The sequence below is a fragment of the Dermacentor variabilis genome, chromosome 2 (assembly GCF_050947875.1).
Source record: "Dermacentor variabilis isolate Ectoservices chromosome 2, ASM5094787v1, whole genome shotgun sequence".
Taxonomy (NCBI): Eukaryota; Metazoa; Arthropoda; class Arachnida; order Ixodida; family Ixodidae; genus Dermacentor; species Dermacentor variabilis.
Genome location: NC_134569.1, coordinates 189789421 through 189804428, shown reverse-complemented (window position 1 = coordinate 189804428; position 15008 = coordinate 189789421). Strand labels below are relative to the sequence as shown.

The 15008-nt window shown below is 45.0% G+C and overlaps 1 pseudogene; it reads left to right on the top strand.

Moving 5' to 3' along the window:
- The first annotated feature begins 7631 nt into the window (after positions 1-7631).
- LOC142571117 (uncharacterized) lies at positions 7632-12021 on the top strand (annotated as a pseudogene).
- Positions 12022-15008: the final 2987 nt, after the last annotated feature.

The following is a 15008-nucleotide window of genomic DNA, read 5'->3' as shown; positions in this document are numbered from 1 at the left end:
GGGTATTTGTTATTGCATGTATGCGCGACACGAATTGTGCAGTAACACGCCGGCACCAGCGTTTACTCTGGAACGTTGGGTGACTCATGTATGAAAGCGGACGCGCTTGACCCGCTGATCAGATTTCGACGATCGCCGACTGTGTTCGCCGCTATCGTTGTACTTGGAGTGTAACCTGCTTTTGTGGGCACGGGTTCGCCCAATAAAGAATCAGTTTCGTCATTCACATTTTCACGACTGTTTTCTTAACCTCACTACTACGTGACAATATATAAGCGCACAAAACCTGGTTGCATAAGGCATGAAAGTGTAATAATGGTGCTCATTATTCATGAGCACTACGTGCTCATGATTCGCTGTGCCATTCAAAAAATTTCGGTAATTCTTGTTGTAAAAGAACAGTTTAGCTAAATGACATGAAATGTGGGCAGCAAAAGGAAAAATAAATCAAGAAGCCATACCATTTGCCTCAGCTTGAGACACGTTCTGCGTCTGCGACAGTAGTGCAACGACAGCAGGTGTGGACTGGGATTAGCACTACTGCGATTCGCCTGGCACAGCATGATGTCCACTGCGGTCGCTGTCGAATGGATTTGACAGTCGAACTGCCACATGTGACGCTATATCTCCGACTTGCTGTAGCTCGACGGTCGCTTGGCTCGGGGACGGCGTACTGCCACCTGAAATTGCAAGGAAACAGATTGTGCGACGACAGCGTTTCAGACATCACAAGAGCACATTAAATGTTTACAATGCCATATGAAAACATAAAATGAAGCTTTTCATGCTGACTGTGATTGCGTGCAGCACAGCCAGGCGTTCAAGTTATGCACCTTTAAGAAATATTAAGGTACACCATACCATAGCTTATTCGGAGACACAAATGGCCTATGTGCAGTGAAGCTCTAGCTGTTCCAAGAGCACTGGCATATTCATCCGCAGGGAAAAGTCCCAGGTTTTGTGCTGCTCTACCTTAATATTGCTTTTTCGATGGCGAAGCAGCGGCAAATTCCGAGGGACAAACCGCTCTTTGAGAAGCGTAGGTTGTCTATCAATGCTGCCAAATGTCAGAAAAATTTTAAATGCAATTACTACATGGTAGTCATTTGACATATCATGCCAGACATTTTCCGAATAAAGAAGGAGGGAAAAACAAAGCAAGAGCGTGGAAACTGAAGAAGTAGTTGTGAAAGTCAACTCATTTTATAAAGTGATAATATACGATTGCAGCACCCAATATAACTTCTTTTCAAGGGCACACAAAGTTGTTCGTGCACGATCACAAAACACGACATACGTTGAACGAGGGTGACAAAACAAAAAGACATACTATGTAATAGGTATAGACTACATTCTCTACTCAGTGCAATTTATTTAATCGTTGAGCCAAATAAATGCCGTAATTTCGGCACTGAATTATATCTGTACTATACGCGTCAAATGAAACTTGGAACAGGTGAGCGCGTGGCGCAAGCATATATAGTGCGTGCCGTCCAGTCATCACCACTGACAGGCGCGCCCATCCGGCTTTGGCGCTGCGCGATCGTGAGATATTTTCGCTTCTGTACTGGTTCTCATATATGAAAGTGAGAAAATAAAACTAAAAGAAAACAGAAGCTAAAATACTGCAGTTTACGGCTAGTATTGTCGCACACTTCGCCGAAAGCATAAGTGCTATCGGCGTCAAATAAAACGCTAACAGCGATGCGCCTGGTGCACTTTTCACCGTCATCATTAGACATACATTCACTCGTGTGGTTTGCCGCTTGTATGTCACATTAATTCTTTCGATCGGCAAACTTGCGCAGCGCGGTATCGCTGGCAGCCGCGACGGCGGCCGGCTTGAACGTGCCGAGCGCGTTTAGCCGTTTGACTCCCAAACGAGTGCAGAGCGACGAAACCGGGGGTGCGCGCCTGTCAATGGCGATGACTGGACAGCGCGCACTATATCTTCACTTATGCTTGGGCCACGTGCTCCGCTGTTCAAGTTTAATTTGACGCCGCTAGTACGTAGCGATGATGGTACAAAAAAAAAAAAACATTTGGGCCTCAAGCTGCGAGACGTTCGCGGGCGACAAATGTGCCTATTTTGGAAATTGATCCAACGATTTAGCTCGCTGAGCGCTATGCAATGGTCAGAAAGAAGATCTCAGTCAATAATGTAACTGCACAGGACACATTGCTTACCAGTAGATAACCGTTGCCGCATGTCTTGTGCGTTACACTTCAGCCACTTGTCTTCGAGGTTTTCCTAGCACTTTGTAAGTTGGCCGCACGTCCGCGGCGTCACGTTACGGCGGCAGTTGAACTCGTCCTCTATTTTTTTTCCACGACTCCCGTTTTCGACTGACAGATACCAGCGTCCGTTTTCTTGTTCTCGACCACGCTGCGATGGCGCGAAACGAGCTCCAGGAAAACGGCGCGTTCTTCGAAATTTTCCTCTTTTACATCTTCCGCGTGGGTTGAAAACACGCAACACACACACACACTCACTCTCTGCGCAAAAATACCGCACGTTTTCAGCAGCAAAACCAAAAAAAGTAGGGCGGTGACACATACAACCGCAGTGGCTGCGAGAACCAATGTGAACTCGTGGCCACACGAGTTTGAGCAAAGCGCTAAAACCAAACGGTTCTTTCTTTGTACTTTACTGAGCAGAATGCGCGAGCAAGCACTGCAACATTTATATCCGCATTACTCCGGTGCAATTTTTTCACAATTGAATCGATCGTACACGTCAATTATTTACGTATCCTCGACACCAGACGACGTACTTTACCCGAAAACCGTTACTTTCGAAATTGATACTTAAGTGGCGCTTTTGAAGTACTCTCCTAAAACTTCCCTAACACTTGTAGTTTTCCCGCGCTTATTGACGCCCTACATAAGTTCCGTTTGTGATACGGGCCTTAAACGAGCAGTACACATTCCAAGAACCAGCACGCCGCCGTGGGCCACAAGACGCACTCGGGCAGCTGCTGGGGTGAGCACCTTCTTTAAACGTCTACGTAGGCTAGCACTCATCACAGATACGCAGCATCCAGTGTCGACGATTGCTTACACCGTCTATTTTAACGTCAATTACACTGTTCTTTGTTGGCACATGCAGAGGATTTGCTGCAATAGTAGGCAATGTAGCACCACCTCCGAGGGCTGCATTTCCTAGCTTTCAGAAAGGGTGAGGCCAAAAGCCCCAGGAGACGAAACGCGGCCTGGCTGCGGCGAAAGGGAAAATGGAGACGTGTTGGCGGTGAACGAGACTAGTGTCTGCACGGTGATGGTGAGCGAGTGCACCAGGTGTTCCTAGCAGAGTTGTCGGCGCTGTTAGACTGGGCGGTAGGCGAAACATTGCGGACATTTCTATCAAAACGGCTCAGGTTTCTCGGCGTGTGAGGTATCGGGCGACATGACCAATGCCATAAGTGAAACATGTGCGCTGGTCGTCCGCAGTTATCCACACAGTCGGGTTGGGATAACGCGGAGAGAAGCGCCGGGGTGGAGCGAAAATAGCAGCAGGGCGTTCGATGGCTCTTGTGTTGGCGACAGCACAAACAGAATGCAGACCAATGTTTTCAAGTTCCTGGCGAACGGTGGTTTGTACGAGGGGAAATGAAAAAGGGGTTGCATCAGGACTACATGAACAGAAACCTGGGTGCGCCATCCGCCCATCGCATCCAGTTCACGCCGTACGATTCGCATCACGTCATTTGGTGGCAACGCATGCTGCTGTGCGGGTTGATCTTCACACGTCAACATTTAGGCAGTATTGGGAAGTCTGGCGAATGGTTGCAGGACGCGTCGGCTCTTGGCCGACGCGTCCTGCAACCACCGGTCGGCACACTTTGATGATAGCATCAGCTGTAGAGGCGCTTTCGCACATGAGCAGAATAAAGGCGTCGTCAGCAATGCCCTCTAGCACGTGCCCGACGTTCGAACTTCTGTCATGTCGTGATCCGTTTTACGACAAAGCGCCAGCACGTCTTGGATGTACGAGACATAGGACACCGTGGAGGATTGGGCATGCGAGGCCAGCTCCTGCTTTGCGGCAATTTAACGGCGGGCTGGTTTGCCAAACTCAGTCAACTTCTCTTTGCATTGGTCCCAGCTGGTTAGCTCCTCTTCGTGGTTTTCGTACTACACCTTTGCCGCGCCTCTTAGGTAGAGCAACAGGTTAGCTAGCACAATGGTAGGGTCCCATCTGTTGATTCCACTCACGCGTTTGTACATAGCCATCCACTCCTCAACGTCGGCGCCATCGGTCCAGCAGAAAGTTCCAGGATCATTGGGTTGGTTGCACAACCACAACCGAAGGGGCAGCGACGCAGCTGGCGACGGTGACGTTGGACGGAGCAACGACGTTGATACCACGTGCTCACCGTCATTCATAGTGGGGACTGTGACGCGATGTACACTGCGGAGTTCCGTTTCCAAGCGTGGTACCCCGCACCTTCACCAACCAATATGTTACGGGAATGTTGAGAGTATTGACAGACTGTATTTACAATATATACACAAGCAGAGTGAATGTACTTAAGGTGGCTGACCAGCAACAACACCAAGCAGCCAGCGTCTCGCGATTTTTTTGTTTATCCTTCCGTAACAATATGGCAATTGGGTTTCCTTAAAACATTATCAAACAAAGCATAACAGTAACAGTATACCTTCTAGAGAGCTCTTCAATACAACCGATGTTAATCGCGTGCTAAGAATTACCTGGCCAAATGATTTTCAGGGTGTCTGTTTCAGCAAACAACTCTGAGGCTATTTTCGGATTAAAAAAAGGTTCCTGCCGGGCGAAGAGGTATGTTTTCTCGATATGTAGAAGGGAAACACTTTTTCCTGTCTCGTTATATTTCAGGGCATTGAATAAGAACACGAAGAACTGTGAGAATATTGCCGTGCTTAATATAAACCGGAGGATCCGTCCCAATGCAGAGGTAAGAGTGAGTACCCTAAAAGTGTGTCCTATTCTTAATCAACAAACAAGCACTTCATTGTACCATGCTGTTGTCACTTATCCCGTTCCTTAATTTTGGTTAAGTCATGTATAGCTCATTCAATACTTGGGTGTCCCACTTTCTTTGCCAATGTTGCCTCAGCTTACGGCATAGAAAATTCATTAGGTCTGTGGCAGGGATGGGGATATTCGCATCTGTGTCACTAATATTTTCTGACGTAGCGTTTTCGTCAGCAGTTCCGTTGTCTTTTATACCTTCGTGGCCGTGTACCCAGCATAAGAAAAAACACTGTGTCTGGGGTTCAACGTGGCTTGAACCTAGTGTACGAGCGAAATCTCTGCTAAGCATGGTTAGACATGGTCCTTCTGTGCTTTCCGGCGAGCTCTACTGGTAGAGTGCTCACTCCGCCTGGAGCCTGCGGCGAAGTTGACGCGCTCGCACTGGCGCGTGCTCCATCCAGGACGAGACTGAGCGACCCAGTACCGCCGAAGCAGCTGTCAGGGCGCGTTTAAAGCCCAACGTTATTGGCGTGCGGGCGAGCCGGGCGCATCTCAGCGCGTTGTCAGCGTCCGGTTACGTTGGCTGCGCCAGTGCATCGAACAAGCGGACGAACTAAGACGGTGTTGTTGTCGCCAACTTGACGTAATCTGTGCGCGCGCTCACGCTTCCTCGGACTACATCTAGGCTAGCGATGTGGTACACAGCGTAGATGCTCGGACAGCTGGGACGCCTCTCCTCGGCAGATCACGTGACGTGACGCTACACCCTCACACGTACTGCGCCGGCGGCTGAAGGTCAAAAGCTCACCGAAGTTGACCTTGGGAGATGTACCTCTAGGAGTACAGCTTTTGCTCTCAAACGGATTTCTTGTGTTTTCGTAGGCTAATTAGAGCTCTCATTACACTTAAGTCTGTGAAGACAACAACCTTCGCGACATCTGCGAGCCTCACGTGTTGAATAGCCGAGGGTGTAGCGTATGCTTCCGCTGTAACGACACCGGTATGTGGATTTAGTGCCCCAGACGTTAAAAATGAGAGCCCGAGAGCTGCGTAGGCAACACGAGTACGACACTTCAAAGCATCTGTTTATGGTTCAGCACAGGAGTACTTCTCCTGGGGTTCAAGAAACTGTTAACATATGTGTGTCTCAGGTGGACGTTTCGATATTTCTATGAAAGGAATGTCACCCTGAATAGTCTGCTTTTCGCTAGGCGGTGCAAGCCGAGTAGGAGCCATTAGGACATTCTCTAAAAGAGGGACCCTTGTTTTTTTCTGAGTGGTTCCAACAGAGGTGGTCGGATGGCTGGGCAGTTGCGGGACGGCCTAAGTGTTGACATGTCGCGAATAATAAAATGACATGGATGCTGTATATTAGACTTAACTTTCAGGGCGTAGGAAGATAAAGTTAAATATGTCCTTTGTGGATGTAGAGACCATTCGTTAGATTCAACGTACAGGATTTCTACATCACTAGTTTTGAAAGCACCTGTAGCAAGAAGGATACCATAGTGGTGAATCGAATGTATCATCTTCAAAGCACAAGGTGTAGCACACTTCTAAATTATGACTTCCTATTCAAGACGTGACCTTATGAGATTTTAATACAAGCTCAAAAAGCACCTTGTGCCACTTCCCCAAGATGTGCATTTCCAAGATACCTTGTGTTCAGGCACTTCGCTTTCACATATTTCAAGTTTAAAATGTGGCCCAAGACTAATTTATGTTCACGGCACTCAGGGAGCTGTTGTCGATTAAGACAAATCGCCGGGTCAGGTAATATACCTCTCTTGTTCGAGAATAAATACACAGGCATTATTGTGGGTTTAGTTTAAAGCAATTCTCGTCAGCCCGCTTAGACAATTTGTTGGTCCTAAGCTGTTCAATCGCGATCAAAAATTCGCGGCCCACGGCTCCAGCCGCAGGAGCGGCTGCGAGGCCACACCGTGGCGCCTGCTTGAGGGCGCGCCGAGTGACCCGACAAAGTTCTCCCTCACTCTCGTGCGACCAAGTCACCTACTTGATAAATTTCAAGTGCGGCGCTCAGCTGTTTCGCTGCTGATGGTCAGTGCACAAGGAGGGCGTTTCCATTTTGCTTCGTTTGCTGTGCTGCGGTAGTTCTTGGCACGGCGGCGGCTTCCCGGCAGGGCTCGCAGGTTCGGACGATATCTGCAATGCGAGCCTGGTAATGCTTTCACTTTAAACGAGAGCGGAACGTTAGTCAGGACGGGCGTTGACATCAACAAAACGCCCTTTGCTTGCTACTCCTGTGCACCAATGCCTTGCCATGGCGTCTTTCGTTGAGAGCCGGAGTCGTGCGCCGTCCGTTCAAACGCCAAGCACAGAAGCTCGGCACACACGGGCGCGAGGTGCACGCAAACATGAAGCGTGAAACCAAATCGAACACGGCAAGGCATACGTTCCGTGCGCTTAGCCGAACGGCCGAACGCGCGCCTGCCGGAGCCCGTGCGTGTATGCAAGAGATGCGAGCTGGCGCGGCGAGGAAGGCGAGCGCGTATGACGAACCACTCTTTCCAACGCACCGTCAGCAACAAGAGCGGACCATTAGCCCCGAGAAATAGGAGTGGCGCCGCCTGGCGGGAGCTTCAGATGACGTCACGGCCAGGACTAGAGTTTCGGCAGCCGCCCAGATAAAGTGCGCTCGTTTTGTCGCACCGCGTAGCACGGTGTTTGCGTTCGCTGTTTGCTTGCCGCAAGCTTCAGATGAACGACGAAAACAGCAGTGATCCTGCTTCAGGTAAGCAAACAACATTTGTGCGTACAATCGTCCTCAATGCGCGAACGAGAAAAGCACGCGTTCCGTCGTGCATGCTTGGAAAGCGATGCTCGGACGATCGCTTTCGGATATAGTTTCACAAGAGTTCTCCGCTTGCGTCCGCGTATGTGTCTGACAGCGTTTTCTTTGGCACTGCGCCAAGCTTTCTATCTTAGCAGAGTGCCAAGAGCGCTGTCAAGTCTCGCGAAATCTACCGAAAGTGACACTACATCCGAAAGTGAACAGCATAGAAAATACCACCCTAGCTGTTGTGTCAGTTTTCTAGTATGCTCACTGACGTACCTTGTTTGATTTCATGTTTTCCATGTAATAGCTAACTGTTATCGTTTCTGCACACGAACGAGTTGAAGGTGGTAATTGCTGGAGTTTCTTTCCTGCTGGCTGCTCGTCTCTTCGTGCAGCGCAGTAGCAGCTGTGCTGTCACATGTATTAGTTTACACAACCTGCTTGTAAATTATTTTTGTTCGCAGTTGCATTACCGCTGAGCAGCATCAACCGGTATGTGGACAAGGCGTGCGAGACGAGCCGGTGCCTCACTGAGGCGCAGGAGGTTTATTATGCGGGCCACGTCGTTGAGTGCACCGTCGCAACAGCTGAGAACGCTCGTTTCGACTTTCTGGCGTTTGTCTTGCAAACGACTGCCATGAACAGTGCTCCTCATGAAGTGAAGATTACTGTTTGCGACGCGGTGGTAGATCGAGCCAGCTGTTCGTGCAAAGCAGGGTATGACTACTCGATCACTGGCCAGCTGCTGGGAAGAAACCTTGTCCAAGCATGTGTAAGCATACCCCCTAATTTAAGTTGGCCTACCCCGAAACTTAAGTTGGCCCACCCTCAAATTTAAGCTGGCTCTCTTGCAAATTTCAAGTTGGTCAACGCACAAATTTCAAGTTGGCTCTGCTTTACCATAAGCTTCCCCGTGCATTTTCCATAAATCCCTGTATCGTTACCTTCCTTATGTCCCCCTCTCTTTCCTGTATCCTTAGTGTATTATTGCATTTGCTTTAAATTGTTCTTTATCGCTTATAAAGCTACCCATCTACATTCACACTATTATAATGATTAAATGTCGTAGTTTTGCATATAACGCATTTTTGAGCACACAAAATGCATGACACTTTTCGCGTCACGGCACTAGGCTACTCGCAAAGAATGCTTATGCCATAATTCTTAAGTTGCCAGCTGACATCCGAAAGCACATTATGCACTGTGTCATTGGCACTGTTTTGTTTGATATTTAGACATCCTAGGCAATTTTTTCTTGCAAATAAATCTATCTAATGTCTGCCATGGCAGGGGGGATAGCGCTATTCTATCAGATCAACTGTTTTATTGCAGAAGCGCACATTACTTGCACGATAAACTGTAACGTGGTTAGGTAACATCAATTATTCGCTAATTCTCATCATCATTAACTTTGGGGCACATGTTCCAATTGCGGAATTCAAGCCATGCAGTAGTCAAGTCATATCTATTTAGCAGAAATATTTGCCTAGCACCAGTCTTTTTTGTATATGTGGTGAAAACTACATATACAAACATGTTTTAAATGCAATCCTGTTCCGTTTATTTTTATGCGGTGAAGCTTTTGTTTTCAAAGTGTCTTTTTACTAAAAAGTCACCTGTAGGCTGCAAGGATCATTATTCTTGGCAGAAAAGTTATTCCTTCAGACTGAAACTTCACATCAGTCGTTGTTCTAATGCATGGTGACAAGATTAATGAATGTATGATTACGCATCATTTACCGAAAAATATTATGCTTGAAGACTAAGACCAATTTGTGAGATTTAATGTTTTTGGAATTGATATATCCTAACGGTTTTTATTTTACAGAAAACACAAGTGTAAACACATTGTAGCTGTACTGCTGCATATTAATGCTGCTAGGACTTCCGACAAGCTCTCGCCAACTGACCAGCCACTGAAGTGGGGCAAGGAGCACTAAGAGCCTGTTAAACAAATGTATGAACCAAGAGCTCTAGTCGACCTTCCATGTAAAAAGAAGGTTTGCATATATATTATTCTTTTAAAACTGATAGGAATGAGAGAGAAAAAAGCAAGTCCAATGCTGAAATGAAGGGCAGCTCACAATTTCTACTTACAATGTTGGTTTGGTGAAAATGCTCTTGTAGATAGCCTTGCTGTTTGCATTTTCTTAAGCTGCAAGAACAGTTTCATGACTTCAACAAAGGCACTAGGTTTACTGTAAACTATGTACTGCAAATGGTATTTACAAATGCCTTTGTCATAGGCACAGAGTACGAACGAAGTCATTAGTGCTAGCTGTTGAGTATAGTTAACAATATGCGCACCTTAGGTGAATGCTTGACATCTCTTATTCTAAACAGAAGTAGGATGTAGCACTCTTTGATGACGCGAAAATATGAATTTTTATGCTTGCTTATTAAGTTTGAGGTGGGAAAATGAATGCACAAACCTCAATGCTAATTACTCACTATCAACTCAACTCAACAACTACAAAGTTTTCATCTAGAACATAACATTGGTGCTTTTCTTGTTGCTATATCTTCCAGGCACAAATCAAAATGACTCCCCAGCTGGAAGTCAACATACTTGAGACTTCTGGGGAATATCAGCTATCAATCTGCAGCAAAAATGCACTTAGACAGAGATAGTGAATTAGGTATGCATTCAAATTTGGTTTGGCTTTTTGAATCTGAGTCTCATAAACGACTGGCCAGCAGCAGCTGATTGGCCCATCAGCATAATGTCCTTATCAACTGGCAGTAATTCAGTGCGCAAATATGTCCCAATACTGTAAAAGTTTAATTTTGCAGTCTTTCTATACTGAGTATTTGAAATGTCGATGACACGCCTGATGAGCTGCACTGCGATATATTGCTTAGTCAGGCAGTGTGCAATGTTTCGTTGTGGTTGCAACGTCATTACTTTAAAGCACGTGATCAATAACCACAGTAGCAAATAACCAGTTCTAAGATGTACCATTTATGTAAAGCTTTAGGCAGTTCACTGAGTTTAGCTAAGCCTTAAAAATATTAACCATATTTTTAATCACACATCTGAGGATGTGTGAGGTGTTGTAAGCCAGGCTCATGCCTTCCAATAGCCTTCATAGGCAGCTACATGTAGCAAAATGTAATGTTGATTGCACCAAACCTTGCGACTCTTGAATAGACTCCGACGTGTCTTCAAGGCATTTCTCCAGCTACAAACATTTGCTGCTAAGGATATGTTGCTTTGAAACCTCTAAACAGTGTCCGCTGACTACAAATTCAAACGTAGGTGTCACGACTACCACAGCAATTAATTGTCCAAGCATCTGTGTACTTTGCATCCAAGACAAAAGATTTTATCTGCTTCATCATATTTCTTGTGCATACCAATTTTCTCCATGCTGCTGTGAATGTTACTTGTGCATTATTTCTGGAAAAATGTATTTCAGCAACATAAGCCATGTTGGAGCCAACCATATAACCAGGATGCTCCACTTCTGAGCCAGCACCCAGAGACTTAACACTCAATGGTTCTTTGAAGGAGTTAAGGAGTTTATTGGCATCAGTGGTGAAGTGACAACAGAAGAGCTACTTGAACACTTGCAGGAAAGCAAGAGTCACGAAGACAATATAATGATTGAAAGTTAACACGAGGTCAAGCAAATCCTTCTCTGGTTGTGCCACAGGGTAGGCATGATCACAGCTTCTATTGCCTACAGCATATGTACCCGTGTAACGACGTTGAGGACAAAGATGTGCCCACGTGATTTGAGACCCTTGCTAAAAAAGTGATGCGGCAGAATAATGTCCGAACACCAGCAATGTGTCGTGGCAGCGCAAGATAATTATCAAAGCCACTAAACCACTCGTGAGAATTTGGTAGTGAGGCACTGCGTACTTTTCATTATGGAAGGCCGTCCTTACATGGGTGCAAGTCCAGATGGACTAGTAAAGTGCAACTGTTGTCCTGAGCGGGTACTGGAAATCAAATACCCTGAATCCATGAAAAAATTCTTGGAAGAGAATATGGATAAAAACAAAGAAAAGGCCTTGAATCAGAACCTAAAGCGTGCAGCTACATTTTTCTGCCAACTCCACGTACAAATGGGCATCACGGCAGTTCAGCATGCATTGCGTTTGTGAATGAAGATATTTGCATTCCAGTGCTATTTGATGAGGCATATTTCAGTGATATGGTTGAAAGATTTTCCTATTTCTTGGAGCAGTACATACTGCAACATGTTCTTTCTACATGAACTGCCTTGCTTCAGTTGCACATGCAATTTTTTATGCATTGCACATAACCAAACTACAGCCTCCCTTCTCGAGCCACAAAATAACTGATAAATGAGGTTTAACATTACAGCGTAACAAAAGGCTTATTAGGAATGATGTCGGGGGAAGTTTTACATCAATATTAGGTTTGCTGCAACGTGAGTAAAGCTTGGTATATAAGCATTTTGCTTATTTTTTTGCTCCGTCAGTAGGAAGAGAACCGAGAGATGAACCTGCGACCTCATGTTCAGCAACAGAATGCCATTGCCAAGTTAACTCGATAAATAAAGAATTGTATGTGCAATCAGAGAAAGCACTCCTATAAAGTTTGGAGACATCTGCAGTTTGAGTGCTTTTACTGATGTACAGTGCAGTCCACTGTTAAAGGGAACACTCACCCTCACTTGGCTGGCAGCTGCATGTGGCTGCGGAAGCAATCTTAGTGCACTGCACAGAAGGGTGAGAGCTAACAACAAGTTATGTGCTCCAAATCTAAGTGATTGTACTGTCTCTAGAAAGGAAAATCGACATTCTGTGCACTAAAGTGTTCCCTTTAATAGTGGACCCCTCTGTACAGTGAGCAAGAAAATGCAAACACGGTAGCATGCTGTAGCACACAAAAAATTGCATTACGTCACTACTAAGACAGATTTGTGTGTAAACAGCTGAGTCGTGCAGTGGCTGGAACAATTTGTGATGCAACCCCGAGCCATAACAGACACCACGAATGATAGACTAGGAATCACAGGCAATGAATTTGTCTATGTGGCATTCTATGCATTTAATTTTTCGGTAACTGCACTATGCGATGCGACTGTGATATCGTAAATATAATCGTGATATCAGAAACTCATCCTGGGGAATAACAGTAGTCATTTGTGGTTTAAGTTTTATATTACAAGAATTACAAGAAAGGTTAAATGCACAATGCAAACACTGGACTTCACATAAATGAAACGATGAGCTGCATTAGTAATGCGGCTGTAAAAGGAACTGTAATTTACAATTTCGCACGTTTCTGTAATGATTCCAAGATCTATCCTGCTTAAGTGAGAACATGATGTATTCGTATTTCACTGATGAAAAAGAACATTTCAGGTATGAAATGTATTTATTTATTTCAAAGTACCTTACAGGCCCCAAGGGGAGCATTGAGTAAGGGGGGCGTCATTGAACAAATGACAAGAGAAAACAGATATATGAGAGCTAAAAATGTTTCTAATGCTCACACGCTTGCAAAACAGTGTAAAAAATAAAAACGCTAAATCAATACAAAGAGTTATCGGGAAAGGAATGAAAAGCACAATTCACGGTAACATAAAAAGCTATGTAACACTCGCGCAAAATAACGTACATAACGCGAGCACATAAAGCAAACAAAATTGAAACACAATAACAAGAAAAAGAAAGTCATGACCCGTATTTGACACGTATTATGTGACATGACACATGTACAGATGAATGTATTTGTTATGATGAAGACTGTAGGTTCAGTAGTTTTCTGAATTTATCATTGCTCATTTGAGTGACAGTGCTATTAAGAAGCGAATTCCATAACCGAATCGCTCGTGGTAAAGCCGAGAAGTTAAATGCGTTAGTGTTGCCAAAAATGTAAGTGAGGCTTAAATCATTGTAAAGTCGCCGTGATGTGCAAGACGCGCGTTCCAGTGGCAAGTTTGATGGCTTGATTTGGTGAACATATCTATGGAGCAAGGACAGGAGTGCTGTGTCACGTCAGCTACTCAGTGATTGAAGGGAAAGGTCGAGTTTTATTTGAGTAATGCTTGACTGGTAGCTGTAATTTCGGGAAATAAATCGACTAGCTCGGTTTTGGATCACTTCTAACATGCGGATTAAGCATTCTTCGTAGGGAGACCATATAGGGGACGCAAACTCAAGCTGAGGGCGTACAAATGATACGAATGCCAATTTACGGATGTTAGACAGGCAATTACGCAAGTTGCGACCAATATACCCAAGAGATTTGGAAGCGTTTGTGCATATGGTTGCAATGTGAACGGCCCAGGAAAGGCTCGGTGTAAGATTTACGCCTAGATATTTACATGCTGATGCCTGAGATACTATATTTATGTTTATATAATAGGAAAACCTATGAATTGATGTTTTTCGCGTGAATGTCATTAGTTGGCATTTAGATGAGTTAAGTTTCATTTGCCAGTCTTCACACCATTTTGTAACGGGATGAAGGTCCTCTTGAAGAATGCGATGGTCATGAAGGCTGCGATTTGGTCGATATAATATACAATCATCGGCCAAAAAACGCATGCAGGATGAGAAGTTATTGGGCAGATCATTGATGTAAATCAGAAAAAGCAAGGGTTCTAGTACGCTACACTGTGGTACACCGGAATTGACATGTACAAGGGGTGACGTAAAATTATTAACGACTGTAAATTGCTGACGATTTGTTAGGAAGTTACGAATCCAGGAGAGCGTTAAGCAGTGTAATTTGAGAACGGATAACTTGGAAATTAAACGGTAGTGAGCCACACGGTCGAAGGCTTTGGAGAAATCGAGAAAAAAAGCAATCTATTTGAAGATTATGGTCCATGTTAAAATGAGTCTGTAGTGAATTCTAGTAACTGCGTCTCACATGACAAACCTTTCCAAAACCCACGTTGGTTAATAAAGAAAAAAATTATTTCATTCCAGATGATATATATGAGATGCAATGATATGTTCAAGCATTTGGCAGCAAATACTTGTCAGTGATATTGGACGATAGTTTTCTGGGGAGTTCCTGCTACCACTTTTGTGGACTGGTATCACTTTGGCAATTTTCCAGTCTAAGGGAAGCTGGCCTGATGATAACGACTGGCGGAAAATATTGCATAAGAATTTGCTAGATAGCGCTACTGTATTCTTTAAAATTTTTGAGTTACTATTATCGACACCCAAAGAAGTAATCAACTTAAGGTTATTTATGAGACCTCTGATACCATCCTCTGTTACAGCGATGGATTGCATGTACTGGTAATCTAGATC